Here is a 24,211-nt window from a genome sequence, read left to right as displayed (position 1 = left end):
TGCATCGGCAGGCGGACTCCCAACCACTGCGCCACCAGGGAAGCCCTCAAAGTGGCAACTTTTTTAATGAAAAAAAATTTTTTTCATTTTTCCTGTGAAACATATCATATGTACAAAAAGAATATATGATAAAAGTACATTTTAAAGGCTAATAATAAGGTGAACATCCTTGAAGTTCACCACCCAGGATGAAGCAAAAGACCATCGTCATGAACACTACAGTCCCCTGGGTGTCCTGAATGAATGAATCCTCCTCTCTGTCCTTAACAGATGTGACCACTGCCTTGAATTTGTTGTTAATCATTCTTGCTTTATTTTTTTTGTAAGGATTGTACATATCCTTAATGGTGGAGTTCTCTAGGGAAACAGAAACAATAGGATGTATATAAATATGGAAAACGATTTATTATAAGGAATTGGCTAATGTGATTATGGATGCTGGCAAGTCACGAGATCCGCAGGATGAGTCGGCGAGCTGGAGAGCGTTGGTGGAGTTCTAGTCCAAGGCTGAAGGCCTGAGACCCAGGAGAGCTTTCCTGTCTGAAAGCCAGCAGGCTTGAGACCCAACGTTTCAGTTTGAGTTTGAAGGCAGGAGAAAAGCAAGTATCTCAGTTCAAAGGTCATCAAACAGATAGAATTCCCTCTTACTAGAGGGACAGTCAGCTTTTTTGTTCTAGTCAGGCCTTCAACTGACTGCATGAGGCCCACCCACATCCAGCGGGAAGAGAAATCTGCTTTACTCAGTCTCTTGATTTAAAGGTTAATCTCATCCAACAACATCCTCACAGAAACAGCCAGAATAATGTTTGACCAAAACTCTGGGCACCTCGTGGCCCAGTCATTTTGACCCATAAAGTCAGCCACCACAGTGGACATACCACGTATGAATGTATACCTAAACAGTGTGCCTTTAATTTTGTCTCGTTTAAAACCTTACGTGAACGGAATAATTCCACATGCGTTTTTCTGTGGTTTTCTTTTACTAAACATCATGTTTGTTCGTAGTTGATTCATGTTTATTCCTGTTTTTTCCCCACTATTTTATATGCTACTGTCTGACAAACTACAATTTATTTACCCATGCTGCTCTTGATGGATATTTGAATTGCTTGCAGTTTTGTACAATTCTCAAAATAGCTTCTAGGACTGTTCTTATGCATGTTTCCTGTTGCTTTTGGTTATGCTATTCAAATCTATTCTATACCTATAGTAGTTAAGATATAGGCCAGTAGTTATGATAGAGTAAAGGCCCAACGAGTCTGTGACTTAAACAAGGTAGAAGTATTCCTCTCTCCCAAAACAGTCTGAGCATAAGCAATCCTGGATTGATATGATAGATAACTATTATGCCTACCCAACTATGCCAATGGACACCTCTCACTACACATAACACAACCTTTTCTCCCCAAGGACAACAATCCGTCCCTGAAATCCCCTCCAGAAGTGTCAAACTGCTGGGAGATGCCCTGTTCATTCCATCAGGCCTGGCTCTGCAAGACCCAGCCACCTACAATGAAGGCTATTAATATGCTCACCCTCGTCCCTCTCCTACATGGTCATGGTGTATGAATAGAATATTGGCAATAAAAAACTCCTCACTGAGAAGAGGGAACTTTAGTCACACCCAGGAGTCATTCCTCTATAGGAAAATCTAAATGCTACCGAGCATGTGGCGATATACTGCCCTGGCAATGGAGGAAAATTCTTGCGTAGCCCATGTTCAGTTATTGTTTCAGGTCTGGCAGGAACTCCTTTGTCCTTTGTCCTGTGGCTCTGCCATTAAGAAGGAGCTTCCCTACCTCTTACCTGTCCTGTGGCACGCTGAAGTGGCTACTAGAATGTGTGCCTCCTCGGTGACCGATAGTATTACAGGCATTTCCTGCTTCTCCGGACTTGGGGGCTTGGGACTGCTTTAAGAAGTCAACAAGCACGGATTTTTCAGGCTAGGCTTGTGGGTTCTTTGGCAAAACTCCCCTAGGCTTCTTAGGTTGCTTGCTTCTGGTCAGTTCCATGTTGGAGTTACTACAGCCAAAGACCTTATGTAAAACAGAGCTCTTCGAGCAGTGCACTGGGCATACTGTTTAGCCACAAATAGGTTACAAATACATCCAAGATATTGTTCCCTTTGGGCTCTACTTGGGATGATCAGAGCATGCAGTCTGGTCACCACTGGCTATGAGTAGCTTCACTGATATACCCCTATGGGCTATACAAATATTATATTATATTTTGCGTGCATGAGTGAACACGGTTGGAAGGCACTAATCTTAGCAGTTTTTCAGTTCTGGACTTTTATTAATGATCTCTGTGCTCTGCCAGCCCTGCTCTGCTTCAACTTATTGGCGGCCACCTTGAAGTCATTCAAAATAAAGGAACTGAGAAGGAAGGCTGTGTCAGCACGTGAAAAACCTGCCAAAGTATCTGAGGAGACAGATTTACCAAGTGATCTGCGCAGGCCCCCAGATTTCCAGCCTGCCCTGTCTGCATTCTCAGAGTCTGTATTCTGAGTAGTGCGCCTTCCAAGCAAATGTCACCTAGATTCTGTTCCTGTAGCTCCACTCCCAGGGACTAAGTCTGTATTTGTTATGATGTAGATGTTGTACTGAAGACCCACAATAACAGTGATTTAAGCCAGACAGGAGTTTACTTCCCTCTCAAACAGCAGTTATCACAAAAGCAATGGAAGGTGTTTATAGTGTCCAGGGCCCACACTCCTTGCTGCTCTTCCCCTCAACACATGGCCTCCATCTCCCGGTCCATCGCTAGCTCTTACCTTCACATTTCCATTCCAGCCAGTTTCCTTCTAAGGACATGATCCAGACGGTGTAGTTACCACTTTCACACTTTATCCTTTAGCAAGAATGTGGTCACACAACCGCACCTGGGTGTCAGGGAAGTTGGGAAACATAGTCGTTATTCTGGATGCTAAGTAAGTATTTAAAGGAAGGGAAATAACCCCAGATATTGAGGGAAAGTAGCTGTCTCTGCTGTAATCCTTATGATTTTTCTCTGATCTAGCAATTACTGAGTATGCTGTTAAAAATCTCCTTTTAGGGCTTCCCTGGTGGCGCAGTGGTTGAGAGTCCGCCTGCCGATGCAGGGGACACGGATTCGTGCCCCGGTCTGGGAAGATCCCACATGCCGCGGAACGGCTGGGCCCGTGAGCCATGGCCGCTGGACCTACGCGTCTGGAGCCTGTGCTCCGCAGCGGGAGAGGCCACAACAGTGAGAGGCCCAAGTACCACAAAAACAAAACAAAACAAAACAAAACAAAAACTCCTTTTAAGCTAGTGGATTTGTCAGTTTCTCCTTGGATTCTGTTAAGTTTTGCTGTAAGCTATAATATTAGGAATATACAAAGTTAAACATGTATCTTTCTGGTGAAATTAACCATTTACTAATATGCTGCGATCTTCTTTATCTCTTATAATAACTTGTCAAATTCTGTTTTGTCTAAAATTGACTTTTTTACCCCTCCTTCTTGTGGTTTGTATTTACTTTATATATCTTTTTCTATCACTTTACTTTCAATCATTTTAAGTTCTTTTATTTTTGAAATATTTCTCATAAACAGCATACAGCATATTTTATTGATATTCAGTCAACTTCTTAGTTCTCTATTACAGTAACTTATCCTTCTAGCGCTCTATGAGCATTTGCATTGTTTCTAGTCTTTTGTTGTTACAAATAGAGCTGCAATTTTTAGCCACTTCCTGATATCAACTTGTATATTTTTTGGCATACCTTTGGGATAGATTCTTAGAAATAGGGCCCATGTGTACAAGGGTAAATGTATATGTAACTTTACTAGATAGTCTCCTCCATGGGAGTTGGAGCATTTTGTAAGACCATCAGTAGTAAATGAGAATGTCTGTCTTCGGTATTTTTACCAGTTTGGTAGCTGCAAAGTATTATTTCAGTGTATTTTTATTATGACTGAGGTTTACTATCTTGTCCTATGTTAAACAGTCATTTGCATTCATTTTCTCTATGGACTGTCAGCAATGCCTTAAATTATGGTTTTGGTCTCAGCCCCTTGGTCTTCACACTTAAAGTCAAGCCCCCTTGGTTTTCACACTTAAAGCCAAGCCCCAGTATCAGGTGATTGAAGGCTGTAGTAATGGAGTCTCAGAGGAGCCTGTTTTCATTTCATTTCATTTGCTCCACCCAGAGCTGGGGATGAGACTGAAATGATCTCATCTGTGGGATGGAGTTTGGCGGGTTCACTCCTGTGTGATTACTCCTTAGGGTCCACCCTCAGTAGGGTTTCTGACCTGATCTTTCTTCCTTAGCTCCTGGTTTGTTTCCTGTCCCCCTCTCACACGTGGCCTGTTGAAAACGAGCATCAAGGATGCAGACCTTCATGCCCATTATAGCTTATTCTAGAAAATTACACCATTCTTATACCAAGCCTACCACACTTTTTTCCTCTTTATCTGCCACTCAGTTGTGGTTTTTTAAAAAAGTGTTTGAAAAACAATTTTATCCATCATTCTGAAGTCTTCTGAGTTGAATTCTTCTGAGTTGAATTCACAAATATGCAAATGAATATTTGAATGACATCTGTTCCCTTTGTTATGCGGTCAGGTTCACGAAGACTGGAGCCACGGCTTCTCTGCTCACCACTGGTCTCCCAGGGGCCAACATAGGACTAGACTAGTGGATGTTCCACAGTAATTTTTGAATGCATATGAGCATCGTAAAGACCCTGGAGATGAATGGGACAGTGGAGACCCTAGGGGTGGCTTCCAGAAGCGAATTCAAACGCTGGGAACACAGCTGAGGCAGGTCGGCAGCTCTGGAGTGGGGCGTTTGTGCCAAGGATCAGTACTAAGCTGACGTGGTAGCTGATGCGGGGATCTGTAAGCAACAGAGATGGACTGAAAAAGTGAATTAGCCACTGTTACTGACTAGAAATAAAATAATAAAGTTATTCCCACTGCCTATGTATTTAGGAACTGGAGACAACGTGACAAGGAAGGAAATCGGAATCAGGCATGAAGGGACAGAAGGGACATTGAAAGAACCACCTCATGAGTGGCTGAACAAGAGGAAATCAAAGAGACCAATGGCCTGCTTCCTGCCAAGGTGGAATAATGAGGGCTGGATCTCTAGTCCCCCATCACACACTCTTAAAGAAACAGATAACCAGAAAAACATATGAAAAAATGTTTTTCAGGCAACAGACAACAGACAGTGCAGGGCAGTGAGTGGCCTCTGAGAAAGGGGACACAATAAGGAGAGAGCTCTGCTGTTGCCCCAGCTCACTGCTTGGAAAGTGTTTCCAGGCCCCAGTGCAGGAAAAGGAAACCCAGGCAAGTCCTCCAGGTCTCCCTGAGTTGGGGAGATGCAGGTGGGAGCTTTTGAAAGCCCAAGCAGCTAGACCAGAGAGAAGTGCACAGAGCAGGCACTCTGGAGGTCTGCATACTAACCAGCTCTTACATGTGAAGAAACTAGCTGAGGCCAGGGAAGGAGCTACGGGAAAAGGAGCAGCTGGAGCCATCCCTGGAGCTCACACAGGCCTGGGATAGCTCCTGTTCCTGCCCGGAAGCAGACAAACCCTGTAGCCCGTGGAATGCTGGGCAGAGTACTCAACAGGATATCACCTTCAGAGCGGGGCAGCATCAGCCCTACAATAAGGCTCCTCCAATCCCACTTTACAGAGCTTGTAGAAAGAAGCCCTCAAAAAGATCCAAGAATTTCCAAGTAATCTATCTGGATGCCAGCACAGAGTTCACGGGTATTTTTTAAACTGAAAGAAAACCCAGCGCCCAGTAAGGAAAAATTCAAGACATCTGGCATCCAACCAAAAATTATCAGACGTACAAAGAAGCAGGAAAATATGATGCACAACGAGTAGAAAAATCAACTTATCAAAACTGACCCCTAAGTAACACAGACGATAGAATTAGTACCAATTACATTAAAATAGTTATCATGACTATAACTCGTATGTTCAAGAAAGCAGAGGAAAACACAAACATGGTAAGGAGAGCTATGGACGATATTTTTAGAAGACCCAGATTGAACTTCTAGGTATGAACAGCACGAAGTCTGAGATGAAAAGTACACAGGACGAAATTAAAATATCCTAGACACTAAAGAAGAAAATACCAGTGATTTTAAAGATACAGCAATAGAAACTATCCAAAATGAAACACAAAGAAGAAAATATCTGAAAAATGATGAACACTAGTTATAGAACAACTTTATGTAGAGCTAATATATGTGTAATTTTAATGGAACTTTTCTATATCTTGAGTTTGGTTGTAGTTATATGATTTTATGTGTTTTCAAAACTTGCCAACTGGGGACTTCCCTGGTGGTGCAGTGGTTAAGAATCCACCCGCCAATGCAAGGCACACAGGTTTGATCCCTGGTCCAGGAAGGTCCCACATGCTGCGGAGCAACAAAGCCCGTGTGCCACAACTACTGAGCCTGTGCTCTAGAGCCCGCGAGCCACAACTAGTGAGCCCACGTGCCACAACTACTGAAGCCCGCATGCCTAGAGCCCGTGCTCTGCAACAAGAGAAGCCACTGCAATGAGAAGCCCGCGCACCACAACGAAAAGTAGCCCCCGCTCACTGCAACTAGAGAAAGCCTGCGCGCAGCAACGAAGACCCAACACAGCCAAAAATTAATTAATTAAAAACAAAAAAATCTTGCCAACTGTACACTAAAATTAGGGTGATTTTGTGGTATGTAAATGACATCTTAATTTTTAAAAAAACATGGGGGGAAAAGTGACCAGTATCAAGAAATTGGACCAATCTGAACTTCTGTTAACATAATCTAGGGGGCATTTGTGCACTTGGTACATCCTCCTTCACGTTCAGTGTTCAGTGTTCACCTCAAGGGCAGAAAGACCAAAGTTCCCTATCCTGACTCTACCCTTATTAATAGTAGAAACTTAGACACATTACTTAACCTCTCTGGGACCCAGTTTATTCACCTTGAAAATGGGGTTAACATTGATTCACTCACTCATGCATTTCGTCCTGCATTGAACAATACTTATTGGGTGCTGACAACATGCCAGGTACTGTGCTAGACACTGAACAAAAGGGATGCACTGTTTGCCTTCAAGGTGCTTGACCACAAAATCACAGAATAAATGACAGCAACAGAAATACCCAGAAATCATCTGGTCCCACATCAGGAAATCGATGTCCTGAGAGTGATAATAACTTACTGAAGGGTTTTGAGTTTGTTGGTGGCAGAGCTGTGAGTACAACCCAAGTCTCCTTATGTAAAAATGCAGACCTATTGTTAAAAATATGGTTGATGACAGAAAGTTCTTCTTTGTTTCTTTTTCCCCTAGAAAAAGGTATTTCCTCTTTAATCTTGAGATGGAGATTTTAAATCAGTGGGCACTTGTAGAAGCCAGGCTTTTTCAATGATGATGATGATGGTGATGACGATGATAATGATTTTACCTGGATTGCGCTTTCAAAAAAATGTAACCAGTCATCTACATTTTTAAAGGCAGGAAATTACATAAAAGTTGGGATGCTTTGCTGTCCTTAAAGAATTTTATAATGTCTGGCTGTACTGGTACTGAAATTCACATTCTAATGGAGCAACAGTCATTGAAAAAAGGTACCTGCTTCTCCATGCAGCAGGGGCCTCGGCGCGTCAGTGCCGTAGCCCCCACCCAGCCTACTTCTTTTAGTTATGTTACCTTCTTGGCCCTTAGGAGACTATATGTATATACCTTAAATTTTATGAGATGACTTTCTAATGACTGGTTTTAGTTACCACCCAGCACAGATTACATTGGGCATCTCAATCTTCAGCGGTTTTGCAAGGCAGCCATCAACACAAAGTATCAATAATTTGGGCCCCAAGCCAGGCTGTAATAATACTCAGTGATCAAGGAGTCTCACGGCAATAACTAGAGGCTTCTCTGGCCACAGTCCGTAGATACAGGATGTGAAACTTTATGTATAAATAAATGCTAAGGGTATTGCTCCTCTGTTTTGATTTATAAATTAATATTTAAAACTTGGATTTTGCTTGCATTTCCAATTCAGGAGTTCATACAGCAAGAGGTAATTTCTTTTGCCCTCTGTTGGCCTCCTCTTTGCGGCTTTGCCTTGGAGTTCATTCTAGTTCCATAAATCTGCATTACAAGGCAGCCCATGAACACAGAAAGATACCAATAAGTCGAAGTCACTCTCAAGAACCAGGCTCTTCCTTTATTGGCACTACAGAAATGTTTAAACACTGTAAAATATATCTGTCCATGTTCTCTGAAGTGTTTTATAAAAGGATAAACTGGATTGTGCCTTAGAGTGGATGTGCCATTTGGATAGCTAGCTATCCTCAGTGAGCTTTAAACCCCATCGTTGCAACTAAATCAAACTGTTGGAGTTCCATGCCGAAGAATGTCCCCACAGCCTATGGGGTGAAAGCCTTCCCGGAAAAGGTACAGCTGAAGTGTCAGAGCAACCTGAACGTCTAAGGTTGCATTTTAATAGCTGCAGCCCAGAGGATTGGGGTGACATCTAACTCCCACGTCTAGTCCTGGCCACAGGCTCGGTCGGCAGTCTTGGGCTGGTGTGATGCCTTGGGTGAAGGGGAGAAGAAGCGCTTATTGTATAGCCTTCAATTGTGTACTGGGTTGAAGAGTGTCCTCCCAAATTCACATCCACCTGGCAACTTGGATGTAATTAGTTAAGTTAAAATGAAGTCATACTGGATTATGGTGGACTCTAAATCCAATTACAGTTGACGAACAACACAGGTTTGAACGTCACAAGTTCCCTTATACATGGATTTCTTTCACTAGACACGTACTACAATACTACACAATCTGTGGTTGGTTGAATTGATGCAGAACTATGGGTACAGAGGGCCGAATGTAAAGTTATATGTGGATTTTTAACTGCACAGAGGGTTGGCCCTCCTAACCACCACAATGTGCAAGGGCCAACTATACCGGTGCCCTAATAACAGGAGTGACACAGAGATGCAGAGGAGACGCACACAGAGGGGAGAGGGCCACATGCAGATGGAGACAGAGATTGGAGGGATTCAGCTACAGGCCAGGGACACCAAGCACTGCTGGCAACCACCGGAAGCTGGGAAAGGGTAGGAAGTCTTCTTCCCAAAGGTCTTCGGAGGGAGCATGGCCCTGCTAGCACCTTGACTTTGGATTTCTAGCCTCCAGAACTTTGGAAGATAAAGTTTCTATTGTGTGAAGCCAAGTAGTTGGTAATGCCTTTTAAAGCCACCCTGGGCAACGAATACAACATGGAAATGCAAGGCAATCTAAAGGAGAAGGGCTGCTGGAGCGCTCCAGTACTGGGCTGGAGACAAGTTCAGGACAAGATCAGGCCCTTAGAGCTTATGGGCTCATGGCGGAGAGGATGAGGTAGATCAAGAAAGACTTAGCAGCATGCATTAGGACTGTAAGATACAGCACACAGTAAGTGACATACAATATCCAAAAGCCAAAAATTTAAGATCAAATATCTGAGATCATGCTTTTCCTTTCCTCACCATGGTCTAAATTTGTGGGGAGGATAATATCTCAGCCCTTACAGCCCATAAATCCATAAACCCACTTTAAAAAGCCGATAAGGAGGGAGGAAGAAGGGGAGAGGTTAGGAGGAGAAAAAAGAAGTGAGAAAGGAGTGGCAGAGACGTCTTTTCAAGGAGTGATATTGTTTACATACGTGATTCATGTGGTTCAGTCCCAGAGGAAAGTCGCAGTTAAAAGAACACAGTCCGTATATATATAACTGATTCATTTTGTTGTAAAGCAGAAACTAACACACCATTGTAAAGCAATTATACTCCAATAAAGATGTTAAAAAAAAAAAAGAACACAGTCCGTGTAATCAGAAGCAATTTAGAAATAACTCAAGTCCTTTATATGTATCTCTTGAACACCAACAAGGGACACACAATTTCCTGCAATACTTGTTTAAAGCTCCCATTTTTTTTCTTGCTCTGAACACTGCCCTCACATGCCACAGTTGCTTTCCTCAACTTGGGATTCCTCCCAAATCCCTCTGACTCTTCCATTTATGTGCCTCTTTCCATGCTCCTCTTTTCTCCGTTTCCTCCAGATTGCCTGCTACAACAGTCTCAGAATCAGTCTATCAAAGCGGGACTTCGTAGGGGTGGGAGGTGGAGGGCACTGTGGGGAAGTGGATAGACTGAGAAGGTCAAGCCATTGTCCTCTTGACTAAGCAAGGCCTTGGGGTAAGACTGGGAACACCCAGAAATGAATGATTTTTTCCCCTCGATACTGGGTTGGGGGGTGCGGGGGCAGATTATGTTTTGAAACTTTAACCCATACTTTGCTGCCATATTCTGCTACTCCAGTTCTTCTTTCCCCACAGCCCCCAGTTCAGGGTAGAGTTGTTATAGCAGAAATACAAGAAGAAATAAAAAGACAATGTTCAGCTTCTGAGTTTCAAAATATATGTTATAAATTGTGATAGAGACACCAGCTTAAAAGAAAACGTTTTGACCTTTGCCACTGAAAAGTAGATATCCAAATACATGATGTAATACTGTGTTTAATCCTGTCTCTGAGGTGATAAAGGTCTTCTGGACTCGAGCGGATGGGGCTGGGGGAGTCAAAGGGAAAGCAAAGTAGCAAGGCGCTGGCAAATGTGCCCGGTGCACCTCCATTTAGGGCTTTCCCTGTGGAGCCTTGGGGCCTGGGGTCAGGTCCCCTCAGCTGGCCTCTGCCTTCAGGAGCACTTCTACGGAGCGGGCACAGAATCACCATACAGTGGTGGCGTCCTATGACAAATGACAAGCTTCCTCTGGTAGTCTTCCCACTTTCTGCCTCAAGGCTGTATCTCATGATGTCAGAAAACCAAAATTATAGGGAATTTAAACCTCCGGGGGCAATGTTCATCCATTGGGGTAGGAATGGGGAGGCGGGCAGGAGCCAGAGAAGGAACCCCGATGGTTTCTCCTTAAATGTTGCACCCTAAGCATTTCACCCTTCCTCATTCTGGCCATACTTAGCTCTCTCTCTCTCCAGATCCCCATCTTTTCATACCTCGCAGTGGTAAAGGTGCTCCACTGTGAAAACCTTCAAGATACTGTACTCTCTCTCATGTTTCCCTGACATTCTGCCCACACCTATGGAAATAAGTAATGCTCAGTATTATTTTGGTGGGACAGCCTGCCCCCATGAACTGCCCTGTGCTCCTATCATTTTTAAAAAGTGCTATTCAAACGATGAACTTTCCCAGTATGTCTTGATCAAGTGAGAGGCACTACGGCTGCCCTTCATGATGGAAACCTGATGCTTGTATTGTCTCTAAGTTGTATCCTGAAGAATTTGTATCCTATTGTAGGACAATCACAAAAATGACTGAGCACAGCATCAGTTCAGCAAATTAAGGAATGTTAAATCTCCCCAGATCAAGGTTGTTTTTCCTCTCTACCACAGAGTGTAAACTTCTGTCTTAATCTTAGGCAAATACTTTTAAAAGCAAGCTATATTTGATTAGGGTGAGAAAAAGGAAGAAAAAATTAACATTAGCCACTGTGGGATCCATTTTCTATACTTGCTCTGATTAGTAAACAGTCCAAGTAATGTCTTCCAAGGATGATTGATTTTAATTTTATTAATAAATTTGAGGCTTTTATTATGTGATTTCTTAAGAAGCTTTTTTTTTATGGAGAAATAGCACTGTAAAGTTCACAGTCCCTGAATGAGACATCGCTCCAAATATGAAACAAGATTAAACTTGACAAGCTACTCCCCCAATGTAGTTTGTTCTTGTTTTCATACATGTAAAAATTATATTGTGGGAATTGCACACAAACATCAATAGAGCAAGTTCCACAATGTGATGATTAGAGTAAGGTTAAGGAAAACTTTTTGCTTTTCAATCTTAAATATATTGTAAGCAATTTAGAGGGGCCAGATTAGCTATATACATTTTGACTCTTACTGGAAAAAGAAATCTAAATAATGAATGGATTATACACTGAAGTAGTGTAAAGTTGATAACACTTAACTGAAAAAGAGACAATCTCTCTGGGCGGCCACTAATCACGTGCACAGCGCTGGGTGGGTCCTCCAGTCCTTGGAGGTGAATACAGGTGAATACAGGATGGGGATGGAGCCCAGATCCATCAATCCTACCTCTTTCTTTTGCATCTTCTCCTTCATAATCTCCTTAATAATTGCTTTCCTCAGCTTTCTATGGTTGGCTCTAGCAGCAATGAAATTAGTTAATTTTTTTTTTTGCGGTACGCGGGCCTCTCACTGTTGTGGCCTCTCCCGTTGCGGAGCACAGGCTCCGGACGCGCAGGCTCAGCAGCCATGGCTCACGGGCCCAGCCGCTCCGCAGCATGTGGGATCTTCCCAGACCGGGGCACTAATCCGTGTCCCCTGCATCGGCAGGCGGACTCTCAACCACCGCACCACCAGGGAAGCCGGAAATTAGTTAATTTTGATCAGGACTATATCCGAACCCTAGTCTCTCAAGTAGTAGGAACAGAAATTGTCTTGTGATATGCAGCAGATCAGGCTGTAAGCTACATAGAGGGGCTGAATCTCTAAGTGCTGGCAACCGTCCTCAGAGGGCGGGAGTAAAGCTGCCATGAGAGGTGATGAGTGAGAGCCTTGCGACATGATGCTCTGGGTTCCTGTATCATCAGTGACACAAACCCCCAACCCTTGACATTTTGAGAACCAACCAATTCTCCTGTTGACCTAAACCATTTTAGTTACTTTTCTATAACTTCCAAGTGGTAGAATCCTGACTATTTCAGAGGATATCTTAGTTGGAACTTAGCTTATTTATTCAATGATAGAGCTATGTCTCAAGTATGTCTGTTGTTCCAAGTACACTATTGAGGCTGTGCGGTTCCATTTCAGGCCCAGTATTCAGAAAGCTTGTTTCCCTGGGTGCAACAGCAAAGTAGCCTCCAAAATTTGAAATGAAGGTATTCCCTTGAGACCTGAGATATAAACTCAAAACACAGTGGGCCAACATAGAGAAGAGTTTATATTTGAGATTATCGTCAATATTGAATTGGAGTTAATCCGACTATAAAGGCAAAAGTAGAAAGAGAGATGGAAGGAGAGGTAGGGATGGAATGAGAAGTAGGGAAGTACATTCTAAACTTTAATGTGCACCCAGATCCCTGAAGATCTTATTAAAATGTACAATCTGATTCAGTAGGTCTGGGGTGGGGCCCAAGATTCTGCATTTCCAACAAGTTTCCACGTGACACCAACGCTGTTGGTCCCTAAACTACACTTTTGAGTAGTGAGGTACTTTACCATACTTCAAAAAATGAAAATAGTCTAAGGAACAGACTAACAATGATGACAACAAAAATAATAATACCTCATTGATGTCATTATCATATCTAAAGAATACATCAATCAGAAGGGTAGGGAGGAAAGTCAGAACTAATACAGAGACAAGAGAGAGTCAGAAAAGAAAAAAAAAGTCAGAAAAGCAATGTCTAAAAAAGGACAGTGTCTTGGCAAGAAGAGACCCACTTTGCAGTTAATCCCTGTTGTGAATATAGATGTACTGGGCTCTACATTTCTAATGACGATGAGCTTTTTTATTCCATATTTGCGGAGCAACCTTTTGAATTTTATTTGCCTCTTTGTATGGCTTTGCCATGGGAAGGAAATGGGCTCTCCAGGTTAAAATGAATAATCTACTCCTCACGCAAGTTATGTTATTCCTTGTAAATCATTAAACTGTCATTATGTTTATAAATAACAGCCTCTGTGAGTTTAGTTTGTGTGACTCAGCATCCCTACCTCCAACTGCATTTGCAGCATCGAAGAGCTGGAATTTCTGATACTCCAACCAAATAAAATAAAATAAGTAAAACTGAGGGTGTTTAAATTATCACATTGAAATGCCACCACTTGAGGTCTATTAGCAACAAGATGTACCTCCTCACCTACATCTGAGATTTCTTTGAAATTTATCATGTCCTATAAGATAGTGGGTCAGAATACTGATCTTTAATTTGTTAACTGGTGTCATTTTGTGATTTTCTTTGTTTTTAATATAATTATTGTTTTCTTTTTACTCATCGAATAGATCCTGATATTGGAAATAGCCTTTCTCCATCTTCCCCATTCTCTCTTGATGGTCTTGGGGGCCCATTGCTTTATTTACAATTTGCTTTTCTTTACAGTTTCAGATCATTGTCTTATTCACTATTCCACTGGACTTTATCCCCCAATTATTCTTTTCATTCTTCCTTTTCTATTCTCAACAAAACAGGAGTGTTATTTGAACACATTTCTACATAATTGGTTGTGTGTATTGTATTAGAAGGCCAGTCAAATTCACCTTTTCCATTAATAAACCTCATATCAGTATGTCACACATAAATTAGGAACCGTTAGAAAGGGATGTATTCACTATGTGAAAAGCAGTCGTACTTTGGCTGACGGTCGTCACTGAGCTTCTTGGTTTTGTGTCCACATTAATACTATTCTTTTAAACTGAGCTGCCTTGGTGGCATCTTGTCAAATCGTTCATCAGGGAATACAAAAAGGGGTGGGATGGACTTTAAATCACTCTTGTGTTAGTTGACTATTTAATCCATGCAACAACTAGACCAAATTAGTTGAGATGTCAATGGTATTTTCCTCTATTAATTTATGAAAATACGAGGAGCAAAAATTGGGAAGATGGGTGGAAGAAAAATAATGGTTTGTTATAGAGTCTCTCAGGAGAAAATAAGAAAGGATCAACAATTTATTTTCATCTTTGTAGGATTACTTTTTTTGTGACTTGGATTCAGCTCAGCAATTTAATTTCAGGTGTACAGACCTGCCGTCATGTGAAACTGTTACTCAGTTTTCAACACATGTACACCACTGGGGCATCTGCTGTTGACTTGATTCCTCCCCAAACACTGGAGAAGCTAAACATGAGTTATTTGAATTTTCTGTGTCTCTTAGGAACCAAGCCAAATTTGTATAAAACGTTTCAGACATCTGAATTTCTGTCCATAAACCAAACTTTTGGGCTGCATGTTAAATATGTCATTCTACCTTATTCCACATCTATTCCTCATTTCCTTTCTCTATATGCATGCATAATCCCTTTTAGATTAAGATTTATTCTGGTTTGTGGCATTCTTAATTTAACAGAATATTAATTGTTAAACCTTACTATCTACTAACTGTATCTTTAAAAAGGACATAGAAAAACATTTCATTAAATGACTAAATACATTTCTCCTGCTTGTTAAGTTCTCACTAGATCAAACCTTGCTGGAATGCAGACATGATGACTGGAGCTGAAGCAGCCATCTTGGATCATATGAAAGAAAGCAATGGATGGTGAAGCAGCAAGATGACCATGGAGTGAGATGCCAGCTCTTGACTACTAAAATCTTTGTTTTTTTACACCTCAGTCCTGTCCCTGGGTATCCTCTTTGTGTCCAGTGCTCACGTACCTCAAGGTCTGTTTCCTTTATACCAGACATCTCCACTTGCTCAGTGCAACCCTCCTTAGCTCTGAAGTGGCAGTTTCCCTGAGGTAAGGCTGAGATTTCCACTTGGTTCCTGATCCTGCAGGGCAAAGTGACACTGTGGTCTCTCCTGCTTTGAAAGTCACAAGTGGAGAGTGAAACAAAAGCCTCTCTGCTCTTGGATTTCCCCTGGTTTTATCTACACTACCTCCCTGCTACAGAACTGAGGCTAAGGGTGGGGACGACAAGATACATATGTCTCATAACCTGTTTCCCTACCCCCCAATTTCTTCTTCCCATAATTCACTGAGACTGCCAGGGACTAGAAGTGCCCCTTTTCCTTACACTGTACCTAGAATTTTCTCCACCCTATAACTTATAAAAAGGCTCCATGATTAAGCCAGCTAGGCCTCAGGTGCTAATGAGAACATGAATTTAGAAATTCCAATTGATCATCTTGCAGTGCACTCAGAAAATATTCTAATTTTCTAGAAAAAGGGGAATTCACCTTTCTTATAAAGCATTAAAGCCCACTGTTTTAGTTGGTGTAGAGACCCCAGGGCAATAGAACTTGGTTAGAAAGATACACCTGGAAATTTAAAAGAAAGTCATCCAAGTAATATCCTTGGAGCCAAGCTCGGTGCCTAGCTGCATGTTTGTTGGGAGTGAACCACCAGCCATTGTAAGTGTGGCGCTGCAGACACAAAGAGCTAGAACCCGGGGTCACTCTCTTCAAGAGCTTAGGATCTGTTTGGGGAGACAGCCGCTAAATGCCAAATGAGCTAGGCAGTAGGTGCTTCAGAACAGTGCTTCTCAAGATTAATGTTCATATAAATCTCCTGGGGTTCTTTTAAACAGCAGCATCTGATTCAGTAGATCGGGGGTGGGGCCAGAGAATCTGTACTTCGAACAAGCTTCCACGTGATGCTGATACTGTGAGCACATGGACCTCATTTTGGGAAACAAAGTTAAAGAGGGCCAGGGAAGGAGGAGCCTTCACAGAGAAAGAGGGGATTGAGCTGAGCCCTAAAGAGTAAAGACAATAGAGAGAAGCAGAGGACATACAGAGAGACGGGGGGAGAGGGAGAGGGAGAATGAAAGAGGCAGCCCAGGTAGGAGTGATGTTGTGAACCAGTGTTTGGAGGTAGGAATGTCTCCAACATGCCTAAGGGCTGGTGAGCAGATTAATGGAGAAAAGGGTTGGTGATGGGCCTAGGAGAGGAGGTGGGAAAAGAGAAACCAGATTCGGAACAACTCATGAATTGGGTGAATGGCACAAGCTGGCTCTGCCATCAGACTGAAGGCTATCAGTAGGTTTTGAGGCCTTCGCAACATCTGGACAAAGAATGTATTGACCTGATACAGACAGAATCCATACCAGAAAACCTAGTTATTAACAACTTCGTCCTCAGCCTAGCTAAGGAGGCAGGGTTCCAGTAGTCCCGTAAATGAAAAGGAACAAGGCCTGCTCTGGTGCTTCAGCACTGACCAGCCTTTCCCACTCCCAGGTGACCACAGGGCTTCAATAAATTACTTGCATCTTGGAGTCACAGTGATAGCCAGCCCCATAAATCCACTGCCGGCGCTTCTACATATCTCTTCACTTGAAACACAGAGAAGACAGACAGGAGGGGACGGGAGGAGTAGAGTTCTCTGTAGGGAAATATAATACTGAACTTGGAAATCTAAATTCAGGCCATTTTGATCAAAACACAGGAAGCACGAGTCATTATTCTTACCCAGTCTCTTCCACTAATAGATGGCAGGCAGCTGGCCATGGGGCTCTCGTAGGGAGTCAGGTAGTTTTATTTTTAGCTCAGCACAGAAGGGGAAAAGATCCAACCTGTTTACACCAGAGGGGCTGTGCTTGCAAAGCCCTGGGAACGGCTGCCCTGCACTGGTGGCATTTGCTACCTCTCACACATGTAGGTAAGATGACAGAGGTCTTCACCTGCTCCCGGCCTTACCACTGGAGGGCACATTGTTTCTGTCTGGCGCGGCTGAAAGTTACCTACCGGCATGAAATTTGGCTGCCAAGATGTGCTGTCTAAAACAGTCCTCGTTACTAGTCTGTTGAAAAATCTGAATATGCAAGAATTTCTCTCTTCTATTTTTATGTCCCTTTCGTACGTTTCCAAGTACCCTCCCCAGCTTCATTCCCTTTGGGTATCCTCTACCCTCCTCTTACTGCTTTTCCTTTGTTGTAGAGAAAATAAATCCATAGTATAGGAAACTAGATGTGCTGCTACCTCCAGGTGGAAAAGTTTGGTTTGCAATCTAGGCCCTGCCTTTACCAGCTTTAGGTCTTGGGCTTTGACATTAAAGCTGTGCTTTTCGGTACTTAGGACTCACATGTGGTTCATGGGTCCCCTCTGTCACTGCACCACTGTCAGTACCACTCAGAAGAGGGCATCCTTGGCAAGTCACATCCTTCCCTTGCCCTTCCAGCAGCTGCACTGGATAGTAGTGTTATTTGGGAGAGTACAAAAGAAGCAGCGATGGGCAGCGGAGGTGTGCGCTCCTCAAACTGGTACCTAAAAGTAGTCAGGATGGGCAACTGCCCACCCAATGCAATCAAAGGTCCTCAGAGGGCTTCCAAATGCCTCCCGCAGTGGCCTGCCCTCCAGAGAGCAGACAGGAGAGAATAAGACCCTTTTATGGGAGGCCAACACGTTCCCTGAGAAAGGATAATACGTTAACTACACATACTCATTGCTAGGATAATTTGTCATAGTAGCTAACGTGAGAGATAAGGATTGTGAGGGAATAGGCCATAGGATATGTAAATTTTGTCAGTGAATACAGTTGGTCAACCAGGAAGCAGCATGGAAGCTCTCAGTGTCTGTAAAAAAGTGGCACTGACTCTTTTTGGAAGTGTTGTAAGAAACCTTGCAGAAGCCAACTCCTTTCATGCAGGAGACAAATTACTCCCATTTCACTAATAACTGATAGGTAGTTACAAGGTCCTTGTGCCCCACTTAGAGCCTTTTTCATCTCACTTTGCTTAGTCCAATACATTTTGAAGTTAAAAGAGGCTACTTTTATTTATTGCTCCCCTCTTATATCCCTCACTTCCTGCTGCTTCTACTGGTCATTTCTGGATTTGTCTGTCCACCATGGGGCTCGAGCAGGAACCTTAAAGCACTAGACATGAAAGGGAGAGCAAGGGACAGATGATCAAACATTCTCAGGGACAAAGACAGCCAGACATGAAGAGCAGAGGTCTTTGGGGGCAGAGAACGTAGAAGGCAGTGGAGAAATAAACATGCATAGTATAATGGTGAATACATCCATGTTAGAGTAAACAAACTTGGAATTAACAGTCATTTAATTTTAGAATTTGAATGAGCCCCCAGAAACACTGAGGTCTAAAATCCCACCACCTTCTCTCATACCCTTGAACAGCTGGTAAATCGTCATAAGGTTCACGTTTATATATCTCCCATTTTAAGAAAGTTCTCTCTTATGCTTTCACTGTGTAAACATATATAATGTGATGCACACGTGGTTTTAATTTTACATCTAACATCAAATTTAAAATCCAAAAATAAACTATAGCATATCAAAAGGTCACTTGTAGAATGTTGTTCAAACCCAATCTATGGGGCTTCAGTTACTAAATAAAGACACTCACTTTATCTTGCTTATGCTGATGTCCAGGAGTGTTGTTAAGGTTTATATTTGAACCTTTTAAATTCAGAATGTAAAGACAGGAAAGCTCTGCTTTCTCCAAACTACTTTATCAGCTCAAAATATTAACTATTTATTCAACTCTATTCTCCTCAAATAAAACTAAAAATGTATAGGTAACAAAGATGAAATACCTATAATCCCATGTTTGAAAAAATTCTGCGCTAGGGGATACTTCACAAAGAATTCACGCTTAATAAATATATTTTATAGACTGTGGGCAGATATCTAAAATAAAATAGATTAAATGTCTCTTGCTATTAAAGAATCTCTCAAAAATTATTAATAAATAAATATTTTCTCTGGTTTCCCAGGCATTTTATATATTGCTCTCCATTTTTAGAAAGTTTCAACAGGTATTTTCCTTTCAAAACCAGCTGGTTTATGAAAAAGGAGGAAATCAGCCATGAGAAAGAAGGAAATTCTATCATTTGTGACAACATGGATGGAACTTGGTGGCATTAATAAAGGGAATTATTTGAATCATTCAAATAATTCCATTTTAACTTATTATTGGCATTGCAACTCTGCATTTTTTTAGTAGTTGTTCCAGGAATAATAGTATACATCCTTAACTTTTCACAGTCTACATAAAGTTAATGTTGTATTACTTCACGTAATACATAGAAACCTTAAAATCATATAGGTTCCTTTAATTTTGGCAAACTGGGTGCTATAGTTGTTACCTATATTATATTGAAATACATTTTAAAATCACAAGACAATGTTCTGATGTTTTGTTTTAAATAGTCCTATTTGTTTTTAAAAAATTAAATAGAAAAAATATTTTATATTTACCAAGATATTTACCATTTCTAATATTCCTTACTCCTCAAAGATCCACATTTTCTTCTTGTATCATTTCCCTTCAGGCTAAAGGAATTCTTTTAGCGTTTCTTGTACTGAAGTTCTGTTGGCAATGAATTCTCTTAGATTTATTTAATCTGGAAGTGTTTTTATTTTACCTTCCTTACCGGAAAGTCATTTTTTGTTGAATACTGAGTTCTAAATTGCCATATGTTTTCAGAGATGTTCAATAAGTATCAGCCCAGCTAATCCCTTTGGTTTTCATGCCCTGGCCATGTGATTACTTCCGGAATAATTTACTGATTGTTTTCAGTTTTTAAAAAGTGCCCTACCCAATTTCCAAAAGCCAGCACCTGCATCTCTTTGCCTACTCTGCCCACGTGCACAGCAGATGGAGACAGACCAGGTATTACCCCTTCCAGGAGCAGTGCTACCGTACTAGCAGTCTGGGTATACAAACATCACAGCTCAGTCCCTCTGGGGTGGGTGACTTAATGCTGAGGCATCTGCTCTATACCAATGCTTCTCAACCCTCAAGTTGTGAGGTACCAGTTTTTTGTTTGTTTCTGACCAATATTTTTGTAAAATACCATAAAAATCAATGTGTATTTCATGACAATGTCAACTTGCTATAAGCGTTTATAAACATTTGGTCTCAACTTTTGGATTTATCTCACTGTTAACTGGTAACAAGCAGTTCGTGAAGTAGCACCAGGTTGCTCACTGTAGTAACTGGCTTCATAAACACACCCCTTATTGGATTTATTTCCTTCCCTGTCTCACTTCTCCACTTCCCTACTGGCGTGTTTTGGGATCACCTCCCAAATAAACTATTTGCTCTCAAATGCTTGCCTCTGGTCTGCTTCTGGAAGAATCCAGTCTAAGACACAAGGAAATCCAGCTAAAGTATCAAATATAACACTAATTGGAGTGGTTAGTACTGTCAATAAACAAATTAAAATGTTCTCTTCTACTCAATGAAAAAGAAACTCATAAATTTGAGATGTTAAACCACTGACTAGAATCGCTGAAGTTGAAAGAAGAAAGAAACTAAAAACAAACGTGACTCAGACCCATAATTGCATTCCAAAGTGGGGAAAAGATCTGATCTCAGAATTCTGATTATATGCTGCTACCGTCCATCTGGTAAAAGAATGCCATTTTCTTTGTGAGTCATGTGATTTGATGATTTCCTTCATAATGTCATAGTAAGCCATCAAAACAATAACTTTTTTTTTTCCTTTGGCTCGAATAGTAGCTTATAATTGGACATGAAATGTTTCTACATCAGTTAAAATAAACATAGTCCCTTCCTTTTTGTCCTAAGATGACCTTTTTCCTTGTGCTTGACTGTGATCCTTCAGTTGGGAAAAGAATGAGTGTAAGGACCAGAGTGCAAAAATATAATTTGAATTTGAGTTTTTAAAGGTAGAGTGCCCAAGACAAGTTATTGGTATAGAAAATATCTTTTTATTAGTGGTGTGTATTATATAGGGAAACTCAGCAAGCTTTTAGCATCATGTAATAGAAAGTATATGACTTTTGAGTTTCAATCGTGACTGCTCTGGCTTGAATTCTAATCTTGCCAGTCACCACGTATGTGATGTGTGTAAGTTTCTGTAATGGATCTAGTGACTATATCTCTCCCTTAGGAATATTGAAATTTAAATAATATAATGATGTATTTGAAAATATCTGGCTCAATTGAAGAGATAAAGGAATCAAAGATTACTTCAATGCATAGTTCTCTGATTTTTATAAGTGGGAAAAAAAGCATGTGAAACAAAAAGTATCACGTGATATTGGGGGTTAAGGAGTATTCCAGTAAAGGTAATAATTGTCTAGTGTTGTTTATCATTGTTCTACCAGATAAAATTTGCCAGCCCCAATTCCCCCTTCTCTGTCAACCAGAAGGGAGCTAGCTTAAATGGAGTACAGTGCATTGAACAGGAGCCTCTGTGGCTTTTTTTGGTTGTGCTCTGTGGAATGAAATGGGGCTCGAAAAAAAGAAAATCAAAGTAATGGCTGCATATGAGGCCACAAGGACACTCAATGTAACCACATCATAAATCATCAAAGAGAAATGCCAGGGAAGATCTATGCTTCTAGGACAGCTCGCTTCATTTAATATATCTGATGCTGCCGTAATAGCGACTCTTTAGTTCCCCCTTCCCTCTGTTCAGTGGTAGTTGTCCTTCTGCTTGACCATGCATCCCTCGGAGAGTCGTCTCCTGACTAGGAGATGCGTACAACCGTCCGTGAGTTATGGGTTCTTAGCCTGGAAAGCCTTGTTTCAGTTCAGTAGTGTTCAAAGCGGAAGTGAAGATCAACCAAAAGCACAGAAGGATAAAAAGGACCCTTGGAAAAGCTGGTTGAATAAAAGAGTGGTTGCTTGATAAGAATTCCTTCACTTTCTGCTGTGTTTCTTTAATAAGGAACAAAGAATGAAAGAACTAGTTCTGGAGAATAATTAAAAGAATATGACAATAGTGATATAAATAGTCACGAGGATGCCAATTTAAGAGCCCAAATGTGGTATGTCACCGTCTTTTACAACCATAAATGGGTCAGGATGAAATCTTCATAGTGTAGTTTGAAGCCAGTGAGTTAAAACGATCAAATATATTTTCACCTGAAATCAGAGTTCTAAAACAATATACAACCTACAAAATTCCTTAGGATTTGACGAATCCATTAGGACTACTCACAGCCATGAAGCCGTACCAAAAGTTTAAAAGCTTTAGTCCTTCTCGAGTTGGTAGCTACATCTCCCACTAGAGATCTATTCATGCACAAAAGAGATTAATAAATTTAGCTGAGAATTTGAGAGCAAAAATTGATCAAAATACAAAGGCTCCACCCAAAAGAAAATTATGAGTAAAAATAGAATAAGTAGCATTAGTATTCTGATTTTACTTCACACACTACTCATGAGTCCTTCATAAAGAAACATTCCAATAACACAAGGAAACATTCCGATAACACAAGGGATCCAACGTAAGCCTACAAAAGGAAAAAAATTAAAAGCTGAGAACAGAAAGCATTACAAGAGGGTAACGGAAGCAGCCAGGGTAGCTGGTTAGAAGCAGCAGGTATAATAAATATATTTCTTGATGAGGTGCACAGTCAAACCTTTTTCTTGATTTGTAGCTACAAAAGCAAGGTAGATTTACTTATTCTCATTCAAAGCATTCACTTTATCTTCCAAAGGACCAAGACAGCAACAGCAGAAAGCAAAACAATGCTCTGAGGATGAAGCATTCAAGTTCCCTTTAAAATTCATACAGCAGCTCCTGAAATTTTTACTATTTAAGTGATTCCATCAAAATTCTCTTTTCCTGTCTGGTTGAGTTCATTTAAATTGATCGCCAGTGGAGTTAATCATCACAAGTCGGAACTTACACTCTGACTGTAACATGATTTAATGCTTACTCTTGACCTCCTCTCTTCTCCTTTTAAAGGACACACCTGGCCCCATAGTTGGAAAGCCCGTGAGGATTCCTTCTGTCTCTTGAGGAGGAAGCAGAGCAATGAGCCTTGTTACCGGTGGCTTGCAGCCAGTCTCTTCCGGCCTGCTGTAGTATACTGGGGGACCAAAGTCAACAAAACTAGAAAGCCCCAGTTGGGTGGCAGATGTGAAGGTTAGCCCTTTTAGCCTTTGCACGCCACTAAAATCTCTTCAGACATTCAATCGCAGGCATTACCTTCACGCCACAAGTTTGCATTTGCTTTTCGGAGCTGACAGTGCGTCCATTCCAACTCCACGTAGAATCTCCTATCTTATAGGCTACATTTTTTAGCATAGCCTAGATTACTGACATTTACCTAGAGGTAAGACTTTAGGGAAACTCAGTTCATGGTAGGACACAAAGCCCACGCCTGAGTGGTCTGCTGTTTAATTCAAAGTCCCCAGTTAGTACCGAAGCCTCGGTTCCATTCTCACTGAGATCTGCGAAGGAGTTGACTATTCCCTGTAACAGTCATGGGAACATAAAGCCAGCAACACACAGACCTTCCCTCCAGCGTCTTTGGTCGCATACTGCTTATAATTCAGGGAAGCTGGCCGCGTGCAGCATACTAGCCAGGAGAGGCAACTTCCAACAGATAGAAGATCTGGTTCAGCACTTTAGTATTTTTCACCTCACACTTAGACTAAGTTTAGCAGGAACCTCCCTGCTGAGTATTCAGAAGAAAAGATAGAGGTGAAAGCCCAGTACTCCCAGCACTAATCATTTGTTCATGTACCTCCACCCAAAGTGCTAAGCCAGAC

Source organism: Tursiops truncatus, chromosome 6, assembly GCF_011762595.2.
Source record: "Tursiops truncatus isolate mTurTru1 chromosome 6, mTurTru1.mat.Y, whole genome shotgun sequence".
NCBI classification, from domain to species: Eukaryota; Metazoa; Chordata; class Mammalia; order Artiodactyla; family Delphinidae; genus Tursiops; species Tursiops truncatus.
Note: the sequence above shows the minus strand (reverse complement) of the source record.